Source organism: Phyllobates terribilis, unplaced genomic scaffold (genome assembly GCF_046119375.1).
Source record: "Phyllobates terribilis strain yellow unplaced genomic scaffold, ASM4611937v1 Scaffold_5__5_contigs__length_657084704, whole genome shotgun sequence".
In the NCBI taxonomy this organism is placed as follows: Eukaryota; Metazoa; Chordata; class Amphibia; order Anura; family Dendrobatidae; genus Phyllobates; species Phyllobates terribilis.
In genome coordinates, this window is record NW_027362765.1 from 2089847 (window position 1) to 2105447 (window position 15601).

Below are 15601 nucleotides of genomic sequence, written 5' to 3' on the forward strand. Positions count from 1 at the left end.
GAAAAGACCACATATTTGCATGTAGCACAATACTCACTGCCCCACGGCCTAATCTGCGCCAATGGGACATACAGGTACCTGAGGAACCTACTTTAAAAGATGTTTTCATTGCAGTGGTACATTGTAAATTCTCTCTCTGCTTTCAATGTACATTTTGGTGGTCTTAAAGATGAGATAGCAGGTATATGACAGAAACTGCAGAAAATAGAGCCGGGGCAGTGGAAGGCTAAGTCGGTGCTATTGAGGACCAGATAGCTGATGCAAGCAATGAGGACAGGCTTGCAGAACAGAAAATATCAGCACTGCTGGCAGAAACCGATGATCTTGAAAATAGGTCAAGGCTCAATGATATACCACTTATTGGTGTGACTGAAAAAAATAGAAGGCTCCTTTCCTACTGAATTCTTTGAAAACTGGCTGAAATTAATAATCAGGCTTGAAACCTTAACCCTCTATAAGCTGTAGAACGAGCTCATAGAGTGCTCATCTTCCTCCTGGGCTTCCACGAAGACCTGTGCTGGCTAAAGTTTTACACTACCGGGACAAAGATATTATCCTGCGACAGGCAAGGCATCACCCAGATGTAACAATCAGTGGGTCCAAAATCTAGATCTTTACAGATTATTCTATAGAAGTGCAGAAACATAGAGCCAGATTCATTGATATCAAAAACATCTGAGAGATCTGCACGTTCCATATTCAATAATTATATTTAATAAACCTTTCTGAATTGACGTCTTCAATAAACCAGCAGCACTAATTATCCACAAATTTCTCTATTATCAAGGGAACGGCTCATGTTACAAATTATTAGACAAACAGGAGGATCCATTATGGACATGGACAGTTCTACAAACATTTCCTAATGACAATAAGTTTACACTTGAATGGGACTCTAATTTAAATAATTGTCTGCACATTATGTTAACATGTTTACATAAAAAGAGAACACAATTGTATGAAACTGCAACTGAAAAAGTTTTATATCTTTAGCTAAGGACTGAAGACCTGGGGTCTTCCGTTGGCATAATACTACTCAGACAACACAGTGTGAGGGTAAATCAGCGTGGCAATATTTTATTGAACCACCAAACGGACATTAACCAGAACAGTCAAAGCAAATACCCAAGGTGGTACAACATTACACAGTCTTTCCTTCCGCTGACCCGTCGTGGATAGAACTGTAATTTTGGGACTTCCAGGGTCAACTACCTCAACCAGTGGCCACCACTTTTGGTGGGCGCCCACAGAAAGGAGGTAGCAGCAAGCCTAGGAAGCTGACAGTCCATTGAGGTACAAGTCCAGGAGACCCAAGAGTCCCACTCTGGCCTCTCCGAGAGTTTCCATGGGTTCCAGGCGACCAGAAGGTCCCACCTGGCAACCCCAAATAACATATCAATGGGGCCAGGTGACTTCATTGTCCCAACCTGGTCTCCCCAAATGTATTCATGGGTTCTCTGATGGTCAATGGAGCAGATCCGTATCCTTCCAGTCAGGGCTGTACATCCTTAGGCCAGAATCGTGTAGAATCCAAATCTGTGTCTCTCTGGATTGAGCCGTGCTACCAAGCTGATGCCCAGAAGACTGTGACTGATTTTTGATTCTCTCTTTCAATTCTCACTGCTACAGAGGCATATGTCCCCTAAATAGTTACAGTTGTAACTATTCACGTACGCATCCACAGGTCAAGGATTAGGGAGGGTATTATTCCACAGGGCTCATGTCTCATTGTTTGAGCATTTAATCAATTTATATAGTTGGTATAGCAGGGGGCTCTTGTAAATCAACATCTAGATGGCTTTAGTACAATATGCAATTAGCATAGTAACAAACATCATTGTTTAAAAAAAAAAGAGACATTAACATTCAGCTTTATACTAATAATCGTATGTCCTTCTTGACCAGCCACAGAAATACACATACATTCACAAGTCAACACAAACAGAATAGAGGATTTCTCTTGGCTTAACAAATGTAGACTTATGTCTGATTAAGATAAAAAGCTGTTTTGTCAAAAGGACCTATTAAGGTTTGAATCTCATCCATAATATAAAAAAAAAATTCTAACACTATCACATCCATATTACAATTGGAACATGAGCCAATAATGAATAAATCTAAAAAAACTGCAACGAGACAGGGATGATTATCGTATTATAAAAAAAGAAAGAAACACAAAGTGTTCCCTGAGTGATCGAACAAAAATCTAAAATTTCTCTTCCTATACAACTAAAGGACAAGGCTAATGAATGTATTGATACAGATAAAAAAAAATGTTGAAAAAAATGAAAATAATAAGATTCAACCGAAGATAACAAATAACAAAATAATTGAGAAAGTCCTACCAAATAGAATTGGACCTTTATCAATTGCAACAGTTGAATCTACAAAAAGTACTGTGAACAGGAGAACAAATTTGACAAACACTCCTCCTATACAAAATTCAAATACACTGCTTCCATCTTCTGAATGGAAAACCTCTACCTTCATTTTGGTTCTTAATGTAAAAAAACATCTAGACAACATTAGACTACAAATAGAATAAATGAAGAAAGGGAAAGTGCTCGTGTAAGTAAAAATAAAACTGAGACAACTAGTAGCAATAAATTAAATGTCTAATTCCACCTAATGAAATTGAATCTCTTGCTCTAATCGAATTCTAAGATCCCATTTCTACTCCACTACTGGACCTCTCAATATATGACACTACATCAGACATTGTTTCCTCTACTAAAAAAACAAGCAATACTATTATAGTGGACAATACCACAACTGGTAATAAAGTTCTGGTACCTTTTTTACCCCGAGCTGTGTCTCCCAAGAAAGGGCAATTAACCAATACTTCTCCCCCAAACCAGAGGAAAAAAAAAACTACTAGAGGAACGCGAGGAGGAAGAAAAGAGGGAAAATAAACCTACCCCAAGCCCCAAACAATAATACCCACAAATATTTTTAATCTGTCGGACTACCTTTTATCAAATGATGTTATCAAAATAACTTTCCTTTTGTCGCACAAACAAACCCAAAGGCTTTGATCTTTTTTTAAATCTTCAGGTATTTACGAGGAAAATGACTGATTACAAAAACATTTTACAATAAATAAAGTGAGAGAACAGCCTGTTTTATCTTCATCACAAACTGATTTACAATTTCATATGAATGTATAAACAAAATCCCATTTTTATCCGATCGAGAGTAAGGGACATCACATTAGCACCTTCCATGATATAGTTCTTGATAAATTAAAAGAACTTACAATTAAAGGAGGCCCACCACAAAAAATAAAAATAATCATTCAATATCTGAGAAAAAAGCCCTACAATCCTTATGTAATAATGACAACTTAGTCATTAGAGCTGCTGACAAAGGGGGAGGGGGTATAGTAATACAAAACTGCACAGATTATTGCAGGGAAGCATACAGGATAATATCAGATGTGGAATACTATCAGACAATTCCGTCAGAACCTTTACCTAAAGTGATGCCAATAAACAATAGTTTGTTCAACAGAGCAATGGAGGAAAATATATTAAATCTAAAAGAAAAAAGGTTTCTCTTAATCAAAAATCCCTCTAGTCCCTTCTTTTATCACCTTCCAAAAATCCATAATAGTCTTACCAATCCCCCTGGAAGACCTATAATATCAGGCATTGGATCTCTGATGAGCAATCTATCAGAATATATTGACAAAATAATGCAGGATCATGTGTCAAAACTACCTAAATATCTAAAAGATTCTACACAACTAATTCAACTTCTACATGAGATACAATGGGAACCGAATTATGTTTTTCTCACATTAGGTGTATCATCTTTATATTCAAATATATTAATTATTGGATTGACATGTTTCAAAAAATATTTGGCCTTTGTCAGATTGTACAGTAGACAAATCCTTCATCTACACAGGGCTATCCTTTATTTAAAAAAATTATTATTTTACATTTGAAGGTGAACATTACCATCAGACGCGAGGCACTGCGATGGGTTCAAAGGTCGCACCAACCTACGCAAATCTATTCATAGGGGTATATGAGGAGATTTTTATTCAAAATAATAAATGTAAAAAGTATATAACTTTATATAAAAGGTTCATTGATGACCCGTTCTTTATATGGGACAATTGTAACAATAACATGCAATCCTTTATTAGCTACATAAATTCTAATAATTGGGTATTTCCTTCTCACCCCTATATGATTTTGTAAATATTAATTTTTTGGATATAAATGTGTTTATTAAGGAATATTCCATATGTACGAAAACCTTTTTTTAAAAAGTTGACACAAACCGTTATATCCATTATAAAAGCGGACATTATGTGAAGTGGCTGTGAATTGTAGGGTTGATATTGATTTTATCCATACACTAGAAAAATCTGTTCAGAGGTCAGCTTAGGGTTTACTTCATACACACACAGATTGCCAAAGGCCAATAGAGATCCCGAATATAGACCTAAAAATAAAACAGAACTTTTATTTCACTTATTAGATATAACGGAAGGATACATACACTAAAAACACACAGTGCTGGATATTGTAATTCTTTCAGCGAAGGGTTACATAACCCATAACTACTAAAGTGCTTGTGCTTCTATATTGATGGTTGTGTATCAATTATTTATTATAATTCTTGGGGACCAGTCCTCAGTCCAATCTTATTCCGTGCGTTCTGATCATTCAGTATTGAGATTTTTATTTGTCCTAGACTAGGATGTAGGGAATTATGGAGTACATAACTAGGATATAGGGACTAGGATATAGGGAATAATGCTGTACATAACTGGGATATAGGGACTAGGATATAGGGAATTATGCTGTACATAACTAGGATATAGGGACTAGAATATAGGGAATAATGCTGCACATAACTGGGATATAGGAACTAGGATATAGGGAATTATGCTGTACATAACTGGGATATAGGAACTAGGATATAGGGAATTATGCTGTACATAACTGGGATATAGGGACTAGGATATAGGGAATTATGCTGTACATAACTGGGATATAGGAACTAGGATATAGGGAATTATGCTGTACATAACTGGGATATAGGGACTAGGATATAGGGAATTATGCTGTACATAACTGGGATATAGGGACTAGGATATAGGGAATTATGCTGTACATGACTAGGATATAGGGAATTATGCTGTACATAACTGGGATATAGGGACTAGGATATAGGGAATTATGCAGTACATAACTGGGATATAGGGACTAGGATATAGGGAATTATGCTGTACATAACTGGGATATAGGGAATTATGCTGTACATAACTGGGATATAGGGACTAGGATATAGGGAATTATGCAGTACATAACTGGGATATAGGGACTGGGATATAGGGAATTATGCTGTACATAACTAGGATATAGGGACTAGGATATAGGGAATTATGCCGTACATAACTAGGATATAGGGACTAGGATATAGGGAATTATGCTGTACATAACTAGGATATAGGGACTAGGATATAGGGAATTATGCTGTACATAACTGGGATATAGGGATTAGGATATAGGGAATTATGCAGTACATAACTGGGATATAGGGAATTCTGCTGTACATAACTGGGATATAGGGACTAGGATATAGGGAATCATGCTGTACATAACTAGGATATAGGGAATTATGCTGTACATAACTGGGATATAGGGACTAGGATATAGGGAATTATGCTGTACATAACTAGGATATAGGGACTAGGATATAGGGAATTATGCTGTACATAACTGGGATGAAGGGACTAGGATATAGGAAATTATGCTGTACATAACTGGGATATAGGGATTAGGATATAGGGAATTATGCTGTACATAACTGGGATATAGGGAATTCTGCTGTACATAACTAGGATACAGGGACTAGGATATAGGGAATTATGCTGTACATAACTAGGATATAGGGAATTATGCAGTACATAACTGGGATATAGGGACTAGGATATAGGGAATCATGCTGTACATAACTAGGATATAGGGACTAGGATATAGGGAATTATGCTGTACATAACTGGGATATAGGGACTAGGATATAGGGAATTATGCTGTACATAACTAGGATATAGGGACTAGGATATAGGGAATTATGCTGTACATAACTGGGATGAAGGGACTAGGATATAGGAAATTATGCTGTACATAACTGGGATATAGGGACTAGGATATAGGGAATTATGCAGTACATAACTGGGATATAGGGACTGGGATATAGGGAATTATGCTGTACATAACTAGGATATAGGGACTAGGATATAGGGAATTATGCTGTACATAACTAGGATATAGGGACTAGGATATAGGGAATTATGCTGTACATAACTAGGATATAGGGACTAGGATATAGGGAATTATGCTGTACATAACTGGGATATAGGGATTAGGATATAGGGAATTATGCTGTACATAACTGGGATATAGAGACTTGGATATAGGGAATTATGCTGTACATAACTGGGATATAGGGAATTCTGCTGTACATAACTAGGATACAGGGACTAGGATATAGGGAATTATGCTGTACATAACTAGGATATAGGGAATTATGCAGTACATAACTGGGATATAGGGACTAGGATATAGGGAATCATGCTGTACATAACTAGGATATAGGGACTAGGATATAGGGAATTATGCTGTACATAACTGGGATATAGGGACTAGGATATAGGGAATTATGCTGTACATAACTAGGATATAGGGACTAGGATATAGGGAATTATGCTGTACGTAACTGGGATATAGGGACTAGGATATAGGGAATTGTGCTGTACATAACTAGGATATAGGGACTAGGATATAGGGAATTATGCTGTACATAACTGGGATATAGGGACTAGGATATAGGAAATTGTGCTGTACATAACTAGGATATAGGGACTAGGATATAGGGAATTATGCAGTACATAACTAGGATATAGGGACTAGGATATAGGGAATTATGCTGTACATAACTAGGATATAGGGAATTATGCTGTACATAACTAGGATATAGGGAATTATGCAGTACATAACTTGGATATAGGGACCAGGATATAGGGAATTATGCTGTACATAACTGGTATATAGGGACTAGGATATAGGGAATTATGCAGTACATAGCTAGGATATATGGACTAGGATATAGGGAATTATGCTGTACATAACTAGGATATAAGGAATTATGCTGTACATAACTAGGATATGGGGACTAGGATATAGAGAATTATGCAGTACTTAACTGGGATATAGGGACTAGGATATAGGGAATTATGCAGTACATAACTGGAATATAGGGACTAGGATATAGAGAATTATGCTGTACATAACTAGGATATAGGGACTAGGATATAGGGAATTATGCAGTACATAACTAGGATATAGGAACTAGGATATAGGGAATTATGCAGTACATAACTAGGATATAGGAACTAGGATATAGGGAATTATGCTGTACATAACTGGGATATAGGGACTAGGATATAGGGAATTATGCAGTACATAGCTAGGATATATGGACTAGGATATAGGGAATTATGCTGTACATAACTAGGATATAAGGAATTATGCTGTACATAACTAGGATATGGGGACTAGGATATAGGGAATTATGCTGTACATAACTGGGATATAGGGACTAGGATATAGGGAATTATGCAGTACATAACTAGGATATAGAGAATTATGCAGTACATAACTAGGATATAGGGACTAGGATATAGAGAATTATGCAGTACTTAACTGGGATATAGGGACTAGGATATAGGGAATTATGCAGTACATAACTGGAATATAGGGACTAGGATATAGAGAATTATGCTGTACATAACTAGGATATAGGGACTAGGATATAGGGAATTATGCAGTACATAACTAGGATATAGGAACTAGGATATAGGGAATTATGCAGTACATAACTAGGATATAGGAACTAGGATATAGGGAATTATGCTGTACATAACTGGGATATAGGGACTAGGATATAGGGAATTATGCAGTACATAACTGGGATATAGGGTCTAGGATATAGGGAATTATGCTGTACATAACTGGGATATAGGGACTAGGATATAGGGAATTATGCAGTACATAACTAGGATAAAGGGAATTATGCTGTACATAACTGGGATATAGGGATTAGGATATAGGGAATTATGCTGTACATAACTGGGATAAAGGGACTAGGATATAGGGAATTATGCTGTACATAACTGGGATATAGGGACTAGGATATAGGGAATTATGCTGTACATAACTAGGATATAGGGACTAGGATATAGGGAATTATGCAGTACATAACTAGGATATAGGGACTAGGATATAGGGAATTATGCAGTACATAGCTAGGATATAGGGAATTATGCTGTACATAGCTAGGATATAGGGAATTATGCAGTACATAACTAGGATATAGGTACTAGGATATAGGGAATTATGCAGTACATAGCTAGGATATAGGGAATTATGCTGTACATAACTGTGATTTAGGGACTAGGATATAGGGAATTATGCAGTACTTAACTAGGACAAATGGAATTATGCTGTACATAACTGGGATATAGGGTCTAGGATATAGGGAATTATGCTGTACATAACTGGGATATAGGGACTAGGATATAGGGAATTATGCAGTACATAACTGGGATATAGGGACTAGGATATAGGGAATTATGCTGTACATAACTGGGATATAGGGACTAGGATATAGGGAATTATGCAGTACATAACTAGGATAAAGGGAATTATGCTGTACATAACTGGGATATAGGGACTAGGATATAGGGAAGTATGCAGTACATAACTAGGATATAGGGAATTATGCTGTACATAACTGGGATAAAGGGACTAGGATATAGGGAATTGTGCTGTACATAACTAGGATATAGGTAATTATGCAGTACATAACCAACAGGGACTGCTCAAATGGAGCAACACTGATCCTATAGTAAATCCGCAGTCTACAGTTTCCATATGTAGGAAACTATTTAGATCACAGTTGGTAATCGTTTATATCCTAGTTAGTCCTATAGGTCTTCCACCATATCCTTCCTTAATCAGCAGTTCGCATCGGCTTTTACTGTCACCACTAAATCAGATCTCTTAGACTTATGATCTGTAGCACTTATTAGTAGTGTTGAGCATTCCGATACTGAAATATCGGGTATCGGCCAATATTCGCGGTATCGGAATTCCGATACTTAATTCCGATACTTTTGCAATATCGTATACCGGAATCGGAAGTTCCCATAATGCAATGAGCCATTTTCATTTTATTCAGCCAATGAGGATCCTAAGAAGTGTGGGCACATCCTGTTAGGCATGTAGGCATCTAAACTAATGGCATGGCTGTGATTGGCTGCTAAAATGATGTCATGATGCACTATAAAAGCCGCCGCCGCCATTTTCAGCTCACTCTGCTGTGAATTTAGTTAGGGATAGGACGCTGTTGTTCTGAGGGACAGTTTTAGCTACCTATTTGGTCTATTCTGCTTTACCCAAGCTACTTTATAAATCGCTGTGCCTTGCAGTGCTAGTGCACAGTTCTCTGTGCTGTTCACCGCTTTCTGCAAGGTCTCTGTGTGTGTGAGTGCAGCTCACCCTGTAATGTGTGCTTCAGCCACGTCTGGTTATAGTGCACTCAGTGTGTGTCACTGCCTCATACATTGTCCTTTTTTGCCAATTCATAATTTTTCCTATTATCTCCTATTAGTGTGGTGGTTCCATCCGTATTCAGCTAAATTGGTTCCAAACACACTATATAGGAGTAGATAGAGAATTTTTTTTGGTCTTGCAGCGCTAGTGCACAGTGCTCTGCATCTGTACTGTTCACCGCTGTCTGCAAGGTCTGGTGTGTGAGTGCAGCTCACCCTGTAGTGTGTGCTTCAACCACGTCTGGTTGTAGTGCACTCAGTGTGTGTCACTGCCTCATACATTGTCCTTTTTTGCCAATTCATAATTTTTCCTGATATCTCCTATTAGTGTGGTGGTTCCATCCGTATTTAGCTAAATTGGTTCCAAACACACTATATAGGAGTAGTTAGAGGAGCCTTTCTGCAGCATTGGGCCCTGCAGCCCCAGCCAGATTAGTATTAGCCTATTTTTTGTAGCCTCATCTATTGCATTGTAGGTTACCTTCCTACATTGTAATAGCTACAAAAAGTTTGTGATACTATCGTTATTACATCTTTAGGCACATCCAGTGTCTTTTTGTGACAAAAAAAACCTAAATAAAGTTCACCAAACACTCCACTTTATAGTTGTGTAGGCCACATTAGCTCATATTAAAGTCTAGTCCACACTTTATAAAATTAATGTTTCTTATACCTGTTAGCAGCTGTTCAGGAATAAGCACACTAAGCCCTTAGTACTTTTCTGCCTATCTTTATCAGTCTACCAAGATGAAGAAGGCAGGGAGTAAGGCATGTGGTCGTGGGCGTGGGCGTGGAGTTTCTGCAGGGAGAGGACGTCAGGATTCTGTGCCTGCAGGGAGAGGACGTGGGGATTCTGTGCCTGCTGCGGGCACCAGTGACTCAGCATCCCCCAGTTTTACCAGGGAACAGTCCTTTATGCGCAGCTTTGTAGGAGCTAGCCGTACCCCACTGCTGCGGGAGGACCAAATTGAAGCCGTTGTCGGATGGATGGCAGCTAACGCATCGACTTCAATTAGTTCCAGATCCTCTCAGGTCCTGAGCGCTGAAGAGCACCCATCTGTCTCTTCCACCTGCCAAATTGCCCAGGCAGTCAGAGAGCCCTGGACAGGAGCCATCTCTACTTCTGTTCTCTGAATCTCTTGGCTTGGAAAGAGGGGGCCAGCCAAGCAGAATTCGAGAATTTGAAGAAGAGGTAGTATGCAGTGATGCGCAACCGTTTTGTCTCTCTGAATCTGAAGAGGCGGGTGGGCCAGTGCCTATGGTCAGCAGCACACCTCAGTACGCATCTGATGATGAGACTCAGGTGCCACTTTCTGGTGCGTACTGTGCTGTCGAGACTACCCAGGAGAAGCAGTTGTTTTAAGAGGGTGGTGTAGATGATGAGGTCCTTGACCCATCATGGCGTGAGGGACAGGAAGGTGGTGGGAGCAGCTCTGAGGAAGAGATTCCCCGAACAGCCCAAAAAGGAGGGAGAGGGAGGGGGCAGACTTGGTTGCCTGTAGCCTCCACTTCGGCACCCATTAGGAGCATGGCTCTTCCAAAATCCAAAGCGGGCGCTCCCAAGACTTGCAGTGCCTGGTCCTTTTTTGACACAGTTGCAGATGACATTTGCTTTGTCAAATGCAAGCTGTGTAATCAGAAGGTGAAAAGAGGAAAAAGTGTCAGCAACCTCAATACCACAAATATGTGGAAACATGTGTGGACCAAGCACGTGGTGGAGTTACAAAAACACATTGAAGACCTAGGCCAACCTACAGCGCCACCTACCACCTATTCAGCTCGTGTTGTAGCCTCTTCCTCCAGCTCACACACAGCTGGTTCGGCTTCCTCACAGGATCGCCATGGAAGAATCTCTGGCACTGTTGTACAGAGACACAGTGTAATTCCACCCACAGCACCACTTTCCCAGTCATCCTCACACTCCCATGCCAGTCTACAGCCATCGTTAGCACAGGCATGGGAGAAAAGGCGCCCATACTCGGCAAACCACCCCCGAGCACAGGCTCTGAATGCTGGCATTGCTAAACTACTGGCCCTTGAAATGCTATCATTCAGGCTGGTGGAGACTGACACATTCCGTAACTTTATGGCATTGGCAGTCCCACAATACAACGTGCCCAGCCGCTTTTATTTCAGCAGGCAAGCCGTCCCTGCCCTGCAACATCATGTGGAGGGAAAAATTAAACATGCGCTACAAAACGCCGTCAGTAGCAAGGTCCACCTGACCACCGATGCGTGGACCAGTAAGCATGGACAGGGACGATACCTTTCCCTCACTGCCCATTGGGTAAATGTTGTGGAGCCGGGTACAGATCTTGAGAGTGACGCTGTACGTGTTCTGCCAACTCCAAGGATTGCAGGAATCCAGTCTGTACACATTGACTCCTCCTCATACTCCAGTTCCTCTGAATCAGCGCTGCAGGAGCCGTCACGGTCTTCCTCCGCATCGACCCGTGAACGGTTACCTGTTATGGTGAGCAATATGAGCACAGCCGTGGCCAAACGTCAACAGGCCGTATTAAAATTAATTTCTTTGGGGAATCGAAGCCACACAGCGCAGGAGCTCTGGAATGCCATCAAGCAGCAGAGCGACGTGTGGTTTGTGCCAGCGAATCTCCAGCCAGGCATGGTAGTGTGTGACAATGGCCGAAATCTGGTGGCAGCTCTGGGCCTAGGCAACCTCACTCACATCCCATGTCTGGCACATGTGCTCAACTTGGTCGTGCAGAGTTTTTTGAGGGACTATCCGGATCTTGATGCACTGCTTCACAAGGTCCGAATAGAGTGCGCTCACTTGCGGCGTTCCAGCAATGCAAGATCACGCATTGCAGCTCTGCAGCGCCGATTACGTCTTCCGGAACATCGCATCATATGTGACCTACCCACCAGGTGGAATTCAACGTTACATATGTTGGAGAGGTTGTGTGAGCAGCAGGCAGCAGTAATGGAGTACCAGCTGCAGCAGGCGCAAACAAGTCGCAGTGCGCGCCGTTTACACTTCACCACCACTGAGTGGGCCTCCATGAAGGACATTAGCCACGTTTTGCGTGCCTTCGATTATTCCACGCTTATGGCGAGTGCAGATGATGCACTAGTCAGCATGACTATCCCCCTTATCTGCCTGCTTGAAAAAACACTGCAAGCACTAAGGGACGAGGTTTTGGAAGAGGTGGAGGATGAGGAGTCACAAATGCCATCTGCTTCTCTACAGTCTGCGCAACGTGGTTCCTCACAAAGGCCTAGGCAGGGGACACTTTGTGAGGAGGATGAGGAGGAGTCAATGGATGAGGAAGACATCTGTCCAGAGGAGGGAGGTACACAATGCTCTAGTAGTCAGTATCTAGAGCGAGGGTGGGGTGATGCAGAGCAGGCAGAGATCACGCCTCAAGCAGGGGACAGCGTTTCTTGGCCAGTTGGCAGTCTGCAGCACATGGTTGATTTCATGCTGCAGTGCCTGAGAAACGACCGCCGCATCGCCCACATTCTCAACACGGCTGATTATTTGGTGTCCACCCTCCTAGATCCTCGCTACCGGGACAACTTACAAAGCCTCATAACACCGTTGAACCGGGAGCGTAAAATGCAGGAGTACCAAGACGCACTGGTGCATTCCATCATGTTCTCCATTCCAACCGAGAGCAGTGCTGCTAGTGCTTTACAAAGCAGCTCAGTGCGTCGAGGCAGTGGAGGAAGCTCTGCACAAAGAGGGAGCAGAAGCAGCGCCTCAGCACAAGGCAAGACCAGTATGGCCGAAATGTGGCAAAGTTTTGTGTCCCCGCCGCCACAAATGTCTACACCATCACAGACGGCTCCAGTCAGCAGGAAGCAACGTTTCCGTCAGATGGTGACAGACTACATGTCTTGCCCTCTTAGTGTACTCCCAGACGGCTCTTCTCCCTTCAAGTTTTGGGTCTGTAAGCTGGATACATGGCCAGAGCTTAGTCAGTATGCATTGGAGGTGCTAGCTTGCCCTGCTGCTAGTGTATTATCGGAACGCGTCTTTAGTGCCGCAGGTGGTGTACTAACAGACCGTCGCATGCGACTATCCTCCGATAACGTTGACCGGCTTACTTTTCTCAAAATGAACAAGGCCTGGATCTCTCATGAATTTGCCAGTCCTCTTCCAGAATAAATAATTGGTTGGCAACAGTATCCAGGTCTCCTGTTCTGTTCATGTTTCTACCACCTGAACTGTAATCCCTGAGCTCCAACACCGCCAGTTGGCGCTCGGAAGTGCCGTCTGCACAGTCAACACTTGCTGCCGTGTCATTGGGGTTCAGTAACGTCAGCTGTTCCCCGGCTGTGCGGACGGCAATTTCTCCTGCTCTGTCCACATTCTCACTACTACAGATTTTAAAGTTGCTCCAATTACACCTCTGGCTCCTCTGTTTTCAGTATTATCCCTGAGCTCCAACACCGCCAGTTGGCGCTTGGAAGTGCCGTCTGCACAGTCAACACTTGCTGCCGTTTTATTGGGGTTCAGTAACGTCAGCTGTTCCCCTGCTGTGCGGACGGCAATTTCTCCTGCTCTGTCCACATCCACTGTACTACTGATTTAAAACCTCCTCCAAATACACCTCTGGCTCCTCTGTTCTCAGTATTATCCCTGAGCTCCAACACCGCCAGTTGGCGCTCGGAAGTGCCGTCTGCACAGTCAACACTTGCTGCCGTGTTATTGGGGTTCGGTAACGTCAGCTGTTCCCCTGCTGTGCGGACGGTAATTTCTCCTGCTTTGTCCACATCCACTGTACTACTGATTTAAAACCTCCTCCAAATACACCTCTGGCTCCTCTGTTTTTAGTATTTACCCTGGGCTCCAATACCGCTAGTTGCTGCTCAGAAGTGCCGTCTGCACAGTCAACGCTTGCTCCAGTGTTATTGGGGTTCAGTAACGTCAGCTGTTCCCCTGCTGTGTGTCCGGCAAATTCTCCTGCTTTGTCCACATCCACTGTACTACTGATTTAAAACTTGCTCCAATTACACCTCTGGCTCTACTCTGTTTTTAGTATTTACCCTGGGTTCCAGCACCGCCAGCTGGTTCTCGGTAGTTCCATTTGCTCTTGTACCTTCTACTACCCATCCAGGTTCCAGTACCGTCAGCTGGTTCTCGGCAGTGCCTTTGGATTAGGCGCCTCCTTCTCGGTATCCAAGTTCCACCAACGTCTGCTGGTTCTTGGTAGTGCTTTCTGGCACAGGTACCTCCTGCTTAGTAACCGAGTTCCAGTACCGTCAGCTGGTCTTCGGGAGTTCCATTGGCTCTTGTACCTTCTGCTACCCATCCGGGTTCCAGTACCGTCAGCTGGTCCTCGGTAGTTCCATTTGCTCTTGTACCTTCTACTACCCATCCGGGTTCCAGTACCATCAGCTGGTTCTCGGCAGTGACTTTGGCACGGTACTCCCTCCTGCCCAGCCTGGTTCCAGCACGCCAGCTGTTTCCGGGTAGTGTCAACGTCACTTTGCCTCCAATGCGTTGTCCTGTCGTGTTGCGGTCGGGTTAGCCGACTCTATGGTGCCTGCAGTTTAGGTGACTCCTATGTGGGCTGCGGGATCTGGCAATGAAGGCTGGTTCCATAGTGCCAATAGGACAAGCACCCCCTGTAGGACTGTGGGTTTTGGTAACTGCGGCCGGCTCGCGGCCTTGAACTTTTTTTTACATGGGTACCTTCTGCTACCCATCCGGGTTCCAGTACCGTCAGCTGGTTCTCGGCAGTGCCTTTGGATTAGGTGCCTCCTTCTCGATATCCAAGTTCCACCAACGTCTGCTGGTCCTTGGTAGTGCTTTCTGGCACAGGTACCTCCTGCTTAGTAACCGAGTTCCAGTACCGTGAGCTGGTCTTCGGCAGTTCCATTGGCTCTTGTACCTTCTACTACCCATCCGGGTTCCAGTACCATCAGCTGGTTCTCGGCAGTGTCTTTGGCACGGGTACTCCCTCCTGCCCAGCCTGGTTCCAGCACGCCAGCTGTTTC